Consider the following 12,357-nt stretch of genomic DNA (forward strand, 5'->3'; position numbering starts at 1 on the left):
AACACAAACATGCTGCATTCAAAAGTGGACACTGGCGTCAGTGCAGCAAGGCTGTTGTTTTAGTTGAGTGCAGCAGTGAGTAGGACAGCAAATGTTTGGTAGGACAGAGAAAAAAAAACAAAAAAACAAAAAACATCAGGGTACAAAAAGCAGGTTGATAAAATATGCATCAATATGACAGAACAACAGTAAAAGGCCAAACAGCAGCTGCTCTATCAATTCGATTGATAGATTAAATTTTGTAAAAACAAAAAAAAGATATAAGCATATTTTATTGTAAACACTTATTCAACTGTTAAATTCTATTTTTGCTGAATTGAGTTGCCCTTTTAGCGTGACTTTTAGCGTCTTCAGGCTGTTTGAGGGTTTTTCTACCTTGACTGGAAGGAAATTTTGAGGATAACATTTGTAATTTGCTCATGTAAAGACGGCCAAATTTAAGGATATCAGCACAATGTCTTCCCCACTGACAGCTTAAATCATTCACACTGGTTGAACTATAGAATTGACATACTGTAAACCTCAGCGTGGATGCTCTCCAGGTTTTGTGCCAACCACTCATGAGGCTCCTAAGATGTCTGACTGAACTATCCATGTCCCCAAAATGCAGGTCTTCTGCATGCTCAATTCCAGACAAAGAGCAAAGGGACACGCTTGCAGTACATGGGCCATGTTTCAGCTTGGGTTCAGCGGTAATGTACTGTCTATGGGTTTGCATACAAGGCTGCTAAAAGAAGAAAACGGTGCTGCCTTCTCATAAGAAACTGCAGGCTTTGATGTACGCAGAATGAGAAGGAGCAACCGCTGTGTGATCATACACTGAAACCAACAACTAAGCTGCTGCATCCAGCAATTATCCATCAGGAATCATAAGGAAAAAAAAGGGCAGTTTTTATACCTATATATTACAATATGGAAACCAAAAGGAAAATACAGCATTTCATGTTCTCAGATGTAAAAGAAAGACCATAAAGGATTTCTTTGATGGAATGAAAAAAAAAACATGAGGACAGAGGAGGTGAACAGGACGGCAGGAGCGCTGAAAAGGAAACCAAATATCAGGGAGTTGAATGCAATAAAAGGAAGTACAAAATCAGCCCAGAATTCACCATTTACCTGAAAGCCTAGCTGGGAGTCATTTTGCACCTTTTGTACACACCGTAGCTGTTATTTTCACTGCGGGCTCATTCATAGCAAATCAGAAAGTCCAGGAAACGCTCCCTCACTGCGGCAGCTCTGGGTTTTTATTTTGGCTTCCCAGACACACTGGATCAAGTGTTTTTGGAGAACAGATGTATGTTTGGTTCTGGCCTCCTTGTGCTCCGAAAGTAGATGCCGCAAGTCGTAAAAAGAGACACCCCAAGAGACATCTGTGGTATGTGTTTGTGCTCGGCTTTGCACGTGGGTATATGCAACATTCATCCACTAAAGGATTCATATTCAAGGACTGGAAGCGCCACTTCTGTTGCATGAGTGTCAGAGTCATTGGGGACAGAGACTGGTGGTCTGGACCAAATGTACACCAAAGTCAGGGATCTGAATTAGAATCATTGCTTTTGTTCTCCACGGTTTTTACAGTTGTTATGTTGGGGTTGGGAAGAGCTGAGTGAATGAGGCGGTGTAGAGAGGAAAGGAGAGCAGGTGAAGTGGGATCAGACTGTTCTTCAGGGTTGATGTGAGCTTTTCCAGCTTTTCCTGTGTTCTGCCTTTCCGGTAGAATAAGACAGTTTTCTTTGCCAGTTAATGCTATTAAGATGAAAATTAGGAAATGTTGTGGGATTGGAAGTGAGCAGAGATCACCTGAAAGAGAGATGGAAGGAAAGAGGTGGAACATTATTTTCTCCTTAAGTGTAACAGGTGTCTTATTGTTTGATTTGTCGCAGCCTATTTTATTGTAATTCGTCGAGTTGCATTTTATGAATTAATAAATTAACAAAATAAATAGTTTATCATTATAAGGTGTGATGAACCCTCTGCTTCAAAGAGACAATGCCGCTTGAAGTGTTTCATATAAAGCTCACAGACTTCCCTAACATGGTTAAACCACTGAAGTGGCTGTCCCAGAGTGTCTCTGCCCTTCAAGCCTCATTTCATGTGGACCAGCTGCGCCCGAGACATCACATTTGATTCATGAATTTTGACCACAAGCACGTCAACTGGGATGCCAATGCTGGAATCACTCCAGGGTTTTTGGTGCAATTCAAAAGCCGATTATGGTGACACGGGTCAGATTTGAAAAGGAAGCAGTTATCATTCGAGTGCAGGTGTGTCGCTCTCTACGTAACCTCAGCGTCATCCTCGCTCTTATCCACTTGTCTTTCTTCTGACATCCAAACGAGGCCGGCTGTGTGCATCTCTAACTCAAATCAGCATCACAACAGGTAGTTTAGCAGCAGCCAGCTTGTTTTCCTGCTTCCATTTGCTTTGACGTGCTGTGTGCCCCTGTTAAAAAACACAGGCAGGAGCAACCAGGTAACATTAAAAAGACATACAGCAATGCCCTTACCGAGTTCTCGAACTCTAAACTAATGTAGCTGTGGCTGTTTTGAGACAACAACTTAATACGAGCTTGTTCTGGTGGTGCAGCTCTACATGTTCAAAAAGATCTTTGCGATCTCACAAAGTTGCAGCAAAGTAAGAACCTGGAACGATGAAGGATGAAAGACCGTCCAACACAGATTATTACAGAACAGAGCAGCGCCGTGTAAAATTGAAAAGCAGTGCTGTGTAAACCACAGGGCGACGGCGAGGCCTGAATCCTCAGACATTTGGTCACCTGCAAATAGTCCTGTAACGAGCCTTTAATGACACAAGGTTGATTTAGAAGCTGTGTGTCTGTAATTCTACTTTCCAAGTAAGATTAAAGTAATTGTATATTAAATCTGTCCTGAAGAGCTCAACACAGCGTCCCATTATTATTTTGCTGTTCCAGCATTTCATAGAGAAGAATTTGGCTTTTAAGTCTTGTCTCTTGCAGTTTTAGTATCACACACCCTTAACCAAACGCAGCATAAGGCAACCCTGCTTTAGCAACGGTATAATCCACACAATCTGCTGAGCGTGCACGTTATGGAGGTACCACAAATTCCATAGGACAGGAACTGCATGTATGCCCCCACCAGCAGCATGACTTCATCACCCTGAAACAGACCTTCGGCACATCGCAGTGACCACTTCACTAAGAGGTGAGGCTGCTAAAATGTTACGGCGGGGTAAAATATCCTGGCGTCAGACGGCAGGTGCTTCTGCTGGTGCAGCCCAGAAGAAAATCTGTGCAGCAGGTTGATGCGAACCCTTCAATTACACAATTAAGCTCTGATGTCAGCCATATTTGAATTAATAAAGCCTTATAATTTGCCGGGCAGTAATTTAAGGGTTATAAGAACCAAGAGACCACAAGGTCTGCACCAGACGTGGCCACCCACCAAAGTGATTTCTGACACTCCATCCAGTCACACAGCTCTGGAATCTGAGCTGGATGTAACGTCAAAGGGTGACTAGTATCCAGCTGATAGAAGCGCCTGTTATGGCAACATTTGGGGCAATGCAAGCAAGACAGACCTCAAGAATGGATGAGACCGAGACGAGGGCGTCTGCAGAGGAGATGGCATTAGCTCTTGGAGACGGACTCAGCAAGTGCCTGTGGGCAGCTCTCTCTGTGCGCTATTTCCAAAAGGGGAACCTTGTAATTACAATAAAGCGGCCATATTATATTGCTGACTTCCTTGAAAAGTCTGTATTTTACTGGGCAGGGCTGCAAACGCACACACACCCTGCCAGCCACAAAACACCAAAATAGATCAGAGCAGGGGCTCGACTGGGAGGAGACGGAGAAAGGGCTGATACTCTGATGCATTAGCAGTGGGGTCAAAAAGTGCGTATCTGTGTGTGACCGACACACACACTCCGCTTGGCCTGGTGAAGCTGCTGGAGGTGTGTGGAGCCAGGTGAAAAAAGGGAATTTATACAGAGAATGGGTCAGTGATTTTGGATCTCGCCACTGAACACACCCAGCTAACCACATACCTCGAAATAGGCAGCAGAGGAGGAAGAGGGAGGGAGGACGAAGGGGGGAGGTACAGCAAGGGTACACCTAAGTGGGTGTGTTTTTCTGCGTGGGGTGAGTATTCGCCAGCGCTGTAGTTTGCGTGCCAGCTGATGTCTAACACTGTGAGAGAGACGCAGTTTAAATACGAGCACGCAGTATATTTGGAGTCTTTTGATACTTGATGAACTGAACTCGGGTCAAAAATACATTGTGTGTCGCTGCCCTCTCATTCTCAGCGATCCTCTTCTGTACGTGTTTAATTGTGGTTTCAGCGCTCAGCAGTTCTTGAACGCAGCTTCCTTGCCCTTTACTGTTAAATATAGCAATAGGTGAACGCAGAGGTGCTCAATTTAGCACAATTACTCACTGTTTGAAGGTAATTTGCACAGATGGTGCATAATGGCTGCACTAATAAAAGGCAATTAGAAGGACTGGTGATTTAGCATGAACCAGAAAGAGGAAAATATGCTATACTGAGCCACAACACAGATGATTTCAGGATATATATGAGGAGCGGGTTTCATGAACAACTGGTTAAAAACATAAATTCACGACACTAAAAGCCTCATTGTGCTTTACTGAAGCAGCGGCAGTGAGGATCCATATCTGACCAACACTGAAACACCTGGAATTGTACTTTTTTTTCTCATAAATGCAGATGAAAGTGCCAAAGCCTGAAATAACCCACATCTAGATCTGCATCTAAATACCAAAATCCCTGAAATGAAACCCAGCCAGAGATGGAGGAGGGAGATAGACTGGTTACTGCTGCCAGGGAGGGGACGTTCAGGCCGTGGAAAGGTACAGGAAAAATCACAGGAATGAATAGAGAGAGAGAGAGAGAGAGGGGGGGGGTGGGCAGAGAGCTGGTGGTGGGGGGGCACGCAGGCATGCAGAGGGTGAGGGGGAATGAATGAGGGCCATTGATAAAGAAGGAGAGAGAGGACAGAGGTGAGGGGAGGGAGAAAGTGAGGGAGGGAGGGAGGAGGGATCAAACAGTATTTACACATGGAGATTCCAGAAAGAACCTGAGGCTGGGAGGGAGGAGGTGGACGGACGGACGGATGGACGGACGGACCGACCGAAGCGTCGCTAACTGACCTACTGACTAAAACGCAGGGCGGGACCTCGGCGTCTTTGACACAGCAACATATTTGTTAAAGTCGCAGGTTTTTCCACACGTGAAGTCACCTCCAGCTGTCTGTGCACAGTGAGCTTCAGTGAGGTTTAGTTTCCTTTGAGCGACCTCAGCTTCAAGGTGCCACTCGAGCTTGAATCCCTGGGTATATTGTCCCTATACATAAATGGCATTTTTGTGTGTTTTTGCATTAGTTTTTATTCCCTTACAGAGATTTAAAATAAACGCTTCCACCGTCATCCTCTTCTAACTCTCAACTCACATGATCTTGCTTTTCTCTCACAGAACAGGTTGTTGCTTTCCATTAATCAGAATTACACCTGTGGACCTTTAAACAGCCCTCTCATCACAGGAGGCTATATATACAGCGTTTATGTGCATTACCTGTCTACAAGCTGTTAGTACGTTTACTGCATTACTGCACAACCTGTTTACATTAGAGTGTATTCATTTATCACAACTGTGCACCTGTCTGTCTGACACAGGAGCTGCTTTAAACCATCCTGACGCACAATGACGTATCTGTTACAATAATAAAATATATCTGGCTAACTAGAGAGCCGACAGACAGCAGGTAATACTGTGCACCACCATGCTAAAACTACTAGAAAAATAAAACTCTATGTAGTACTTTGTTGGGTTAATTACAGCATATTTCCACTCAGAGTCATTGGACCTGCGTCAGCATACAAGGGGACGTCTTGGACGGACAGCACTCCATCACAGCCAGTCCTCACAGACTGTTTGTCTCTTCAGTCCACCTGAAAGAAAGAGAGCTTCTCACTGATTGCGCCAAGACCAGAGAGCATTTTCGGAAAGAGGCGACAGAAAACAAGCCGGCATTGTGGGGTTTCTTGTTGTAAGGGATGAAAGAGGAGAAGCAACAAGTATGTGAAGCATCAGAAGCATTCAGCTGGTTGAATGGTGAAGGGACAGAGGGCAGCGAAGCCTGGCCGTAACCCAGACTGGCCAGCCGGACGCTGAGGTCGAGGGGAAGGTCAGGTGGGTCATTTTGCCGTCAGAGTGACACCTCGCTATACATGTCCCAGCTGACCATTACAAAGAGCTGTGGAGGAGCCAGAGCAGCAGCCAGCAGCTTAGAGGCCTTTTTCACACCAGCTGCTCAACAGGGCTCCGGGCCGAGATGACCTGAGGTACCGGTGCTGCATTTGTCTGCTGATTGTGAGGAATCGTTACACAACGCTGACTCCAAAAAAGTTTGGACAGTGTATAAAACACGAATACATGAGCATTAGCTCTGATCAACGCTATCAGCACCTGCAGCATAAATGAGGAGGAGGCTGGGGTGGTGGGAGCTGCAGCAGCATGTGGCGCGAGGAGGGTAATAACAGAGTAAAGAGTGTAAGAAGTGTCAGATATAATGGCTCCCTGCACGCCTCTATGATTAAATGTTAGAAGCTGATTACCTGATGCGAGCGAGATTTCAGCGTCAGCCCGAAGTGACAAAATGATCCACTTAAAAACGCCAATACACACAGACGAGCTTCTTTTGTGACCAACAATCTGTATAATAAACTATAATCTGGTTTAAACCACTTAAGCACCAACATGTTTCAGGGATAATTTAAGATGAACTCACACAGTGTTACTTCTGTGTGTGTGTGTGTGTGTGTGTGTTAACCCTAACAGCCATGTTAGGGTTAAGGTTAAAATCTCAGAGGTCTGCCATCAGGTTTAATACACCGCAGTAAAGACTCTAATGGTCCCACTGTCATGATACCTGATCACAGATCTTGTCTCTACAGTTTAGCTCTTTGGTCATTTTATCAGTTGGTAAGTGGTCGTACGAGTTTGTGCTGCTTCTGACGGGGAGTTTGACTGATTTTGGATTCTGTGCCAGCGTGTTAGCTGGCTGACGGTGTTGGTCCTCCTGACACCTGAGTTCACGAGCTGAAGTATCTACAGAGCTGGTGTGAGTGGCTGCAAGAAGTCGCACATTAACACTCGTTATTTTTTTGTAAGGACGCCAAAAACATGTAGCTCAGATTAAGTGACTCGATGCTTCGACTGGTGTGTGTTCTAACACTGTTTGTCTCTTTTTTCTTCTGTTTCCATACAGTCAGCTCAGATTTCAGCCACTTCTCCATCACACCTCCATGTTGGCAGGCAGATTTTTAACTGATTTAACTTCTGAGAGCTCTGAATTTAACATTATGTACAGTATATGGTGGTTTTATTATGAGCATACTGTGTTGAATGCTGTCCTGGTGCACTTACAGCTCAGCAAAACAAGCTCCTCACGACGTGTTTTGTGGCAGCAGAGTTAACTCGAGTCATATTTGAAAGGCTCTCAGGACCGACTTGTCCTGAACAGAGACCCTCAAAGCTGCCTGCACAGATCAGTTGAGGCTCAGCTCCACTCTCACAGAGCCCGCTGACAGAGGGACTCCTCAGCCGGCCGAGGTCAGCGAGGAATGCACCGGGGGAGAGGGAGGGAATGTACCACAGGGGTGTTGAGGAAGGGGGTGGGGTGGCAGCAGAGGAAACACAGAGGGGGGAAACAGAGGGGTCTTTTGTGAGACAGGAAGCTGCTGAGACCAGGGCCCTCTCTCTGGGTACAGTAGTGGAGCAGAGAGGACCCTGGGATATGAGAATGATGTGACCGAGGGGATGAAGACGATGTTAACTGAGGAAGAAGAAGACACCTGGGAGGTGGAGGAGAGAGGGCTGAGTGACGGAGCAAGAGGAACGATGGAGGATATGAATGAGGTGGAAAGGGTTACACTGAGTGCCCACAAGTTATTTTCTCTACGTTAGATGACTGCTTGAAGCTTTCCGACACTTGGAAAATGATCCCAGTGGAATTATTAGTGCAGCAGCAGTGTTTAACGGTCAAAGTGGGTATATAAAAACATTAGAAATACAGTCATGTACAAGCCCCTAATAGCACTGCAATAAAACACATCCAATCAGCAAGCTGAAGCACTTCTGCCCTCAGTATTAATGATGTTGGTGAAGTTATAGGTTGAACTCCACTGAGCCTGGTGGATAAACTCAAGTCATCTGAACCAATTCAGTTTCAAAGTAGGAGCAATTCAGCAACCCTGGCGTTGTGTTTGGGAAATCATGAAAATGTGGGCATTTCACACGCACTGTTTGTAGGACCAAGACTCACAGAACAAAAGCTAACTGAAGACTGGATTCATGAATAATGTCAACGTATTACAAGTGAACTGGTCAATAGATTGAAGTGTTCGAAAAATTAACCCGGCAGGTCGACTGAAGCCCCACATCTGTGTAACTTGAGCAATGGTGGCCTACAGGTTAAAGAAGAGGGCACGAGCTGCCAGTTTCATCCCCGCACTCGCAGGGCAGCATGAATCCGGGTGGCCTGCTGCTACAAACGCAACTGAGGTGCCTTTGAGCAAGGGCCTTAACCGGCAGCTGGTCCAGCTGGAGCTGCTCCAACAACCCTGACTGCGGCTGAACCGGCCGCTTCCATGTGAGTATAACTGTGTGTGTGAACAGGACGTTCCAGAAACGCAACTTAAATTAGAGAGAAATATAAAAGAGGAAGACGCATATAATGCAGAGACAATACAACAGTGGAGGCCATAGTGAATACATGGAAGAGGAGCAGAGGAGGAGGCCATTCAAAGGAGGGTGGAGGAGCAGAGGAGGAGGCCATTCAAAGGAGGGTGGAGGAGGATGAGAGCGGGATCAGGACCCCGTGTGGTTTGGAGGCTCGCTCGTCCCAAAGATGGAAGCACAAAAGATCAAAAAGGAGAAAAACAAATGATTGATTTCCACAACAGGAGGCTGAACATGCAGCCTTCAGTGTTTGTACACAGACACAGCGGCCGGTTAATGAGGTCAGGGAAAACCAGCAATAAAAACAATCCGAGCTGTTGTGGCCATGAGCTCATTCCGGTCTGTCTGTCCTCTGACGAGCCATCAAAGAGCTTTTCATGTCAGCCTTCAGCTCAGTCCCATCCGGGCCATTAAAGCGGGAGCCAAACACGGCCGTGCCGAGGCGGCGGGATGAGTGAGTGTGATGCTGCAGAATGAAAATACTACCCTCCCTCTTCCTCCTTCTCTCTTCTTCTGCCCCCTCCTCCTCTCCATCACACGGACACACGTCGGCCGTCTCACGTTCGCTGCTGGCACGCAGACAACAGCTCGTTAATCCTCCCACACTCAGACTGCTCAGCCTCTCGTGTCGTGACAGTGAAATTAACGGGTGGTAAATCACTTCACCCCTCTGTGTGCACGGCTCGCACAGAAACGATGACATCAGTGGACCTCCTGCATGGTGAGATTCAGTGCTCCACAGACTTTTTCTCAACTAAACTCGAATTTGTGGGGAGTTCTTGTGGAATGTGAAATGTCTTTGCTTCACAGCTGCAAATAAAAACCACCTTCTGAATGCAGACTTCAGTTCATCTTCTTCAGCTCTTCTACACTTGTGTCACAACAACTTGCCCACACAGTTCATGGCGCTCCTCAGTGTGACATTACAGTGACTCTTCACATCTTCGGCGTTTGGGTGCCATAGAGGGTCCATGCAAAGTGTCACAGCATATTATTGTCATCATGCACACACTCATGCACGGATTCAGGTCAAGATTCAGGCCTTTGTATCTAATGTAATGCACAGACATCCGCCTCGAAATGCAATGTCGTGCTGTTTTCCAGTTTTTTGGAACACATTCCTGATTCCATCCTCAGCTGCGCGTGGCATCATGATGAGCTCTCTCTGGAATATTTATTTCAACACATCTCTCGGTCTGACATATTTTTATCTGACATGTTGCCTTGATTAGAAAGCAAGACCAACCACCCTGAAATGTAGAATTATATACTTTATGTGGGACCTGGTCTCAGTTTCACCCAGATTTAGCTCTGCTCAGGAGGCACTCTCAGTCATCTAAGTGTACCCTGGCTCAGATTTGGACTGTGCATACCCAAAACCTAACATATCATTACAGCTGAAGGAACATGAGGGCCATGGCTGACCAATAATTTTGCTTTGCTAAATGTTGTCACTCTTCATTCCAGAGTTTCTTCCCATCCCAACAGTCTGGACCTTACAGAGGCAACAATCTGCACGACGGTGCCTCTTTATGGCATAAAGAAGATAAATAAAGTGCAGAGGCATGACTGCATGTGAAGCTGACTGTCACCCCACAGACATGACACTTTGCTCTGACATACAAGTAATCATGGGAATGTTGTCTTTAATTTATCCCAGTAAACACTTTGGTACTTTAATCAGCAAGCTAAATGTTTTTTTTAACTTAAGTTGCCTGACTGCAGTCTGCATTTACAAAGTACCTGCATCTTTAATTTAGATTTCTTCTTTTGGGTACAAATTCCAGCTGAATACATTCCTCCCAGTACTCAATATTAAGATTATTACTCATTAATATGACTTTATAAAGCATGATAAGTATGTAGACGCAGCATAAAAGGCTGTAAAGAGGATAAAATGACTTGTTTCTTACACAGACAGCAGATAATGTGCAAAAAACGTCAGCTTTAAAGATCTGTACTTGACCGAGTTCAAATGTTAGAATCAATGATAGTTCTGTTTTGGAGATTATAGTATTTATTTTACTGTGTAGGTCAACAGAAAATAACAGTGAGCAGCAAGCACACCTGACATCTCGCCCTGCTGTTTGGTATTTGCTCTGTCTAGTGAGTACACAAGCTCAATGAAGCTCAGTCTTCCTCAGGTGTGTGTGTGTGTGTGTGTGTGTGCACGAACGCGACGTGTGGGGTATTTCCACCACACAGGATCCACCAAAGTGTTTCTGGCAAGTGACTTCAAACAGGACCTGTTCATTCGGTGCACAGCAATAACATTCACCTGGTGAAAATTGACATGTGCGAAGCTGAGATTAAGAGGAATCTGAGCCTCGGTATAAAGGTGTCTTTCTGCAGCACTCAGGGAGGAGGGAGCGGGTGAGAGAAAGGAGGGGGAGGAAGAGTCGGAGCCAGGAGGAGACTGCGGAGAGAGGAGGGCAGGAGAGACACTGAGAAAAGATGGAGGGAGGCAGAATGGGAGAGAGGAGCGTGGACAGCAAAGGAGAGGAGGGAAATACAAGAAGGTGAGACAAGACCGTGATGAGGAGGAGAGAGTGACGAAGAGGTGGAAGGATGAGGGCCTGAGAAAGGTGAAGACACATGACTGCACCGATCTTAATAAAACTTTCACCTCATCATGTTGACAGCTATTTCCCTGAATGAGAACGGGCAGCTTGCTGTCCTGCGCTTCATGCTGGGAGGGTATGGGGTCTCCTCTCCATGTGATGCTGCTGACTTGGCTTCAGGGTCCTGAACAGAAAACTCTTTGTGCCTGCTCCCTCTGCTGGCAGCCGCTGCTACTACGGGAGCAGCTTCCACAGTGGCACACTTGGCTCAGACATCTGTAACATGGAAAGTGATGCTTAACCTCCATCTCATTTGTCTTAGTCCACTTATTCACATCAGGGGAACCAAAGCCTCGTTTCACAGCCCATTAACCACCACTCCGCTCTGCTGTAATGTACAGTTTGGGCAAATATGTCTCAATTCTTAACTCCCCCTCAGAAACAAGAGGCTAAAGGATTCTGGGAGATCTATAACTGCCATGTCTGTGTGATTTTCAGTATAACAACGTGCATGAACATAGCAATGATCTGCCTCATTCTAGATCTCTAAAAACTGGCCTGAGCTGAGGCTTTAAACACAACATAAATGTGATTTCAGTTTTTAGGAACTTGAATCCCGTGCTTCATTTCATGCCTCGAATAGTGAGCTGAGCTGTGCAGGGACGGTACAGACTGTACTGGAGAGCTCCTCTGGATTATGATCTGAAGAGACTGTCAGAGACGAGGGAGGAGGCAGTGAAGGAGGTGGGAGGAGTGACGTAGAAATAGAGAGGGAGAGAGAGAGTGCCACTAAGTACACGATCACACAGATAAAAAACACATTCCTATCTGTGTTAGCATTAAAATATGTGGCAGGGGGAACAGAGCCACCAGCGCCGAGTGAAATGCACCTATAAAAATGCTGTGATGCCAACTGGTGCTTCTTTATTGGCCAAGGTACATAAAGTGGGCGGTGGGTGGGCAGTGAGGGAGGAGGTGGAGTGACAGGAGACCAGGAGCTGAAAGTGTGACAAGAGGTCAGTGCTCCCTCTAGAGGTTGAAAGATGGGAGTGCGGTGC

The sequence above is a fragment of the Chaetodon auriga genome, chromosome 17 (assembly GCF_051107435.1).
Source record: "Chaetodon auriga isolate fChaAug3 chromosome 17, fChaAug3.hap1, whole genome shotgun sequence".
Lineage (NCBI taxonomy): Eukaryota > Metazoa > Chordata > Actinopteri > Chaetodontiformes > Chaetodontidae > Chaetodon > Chaetodon auriga.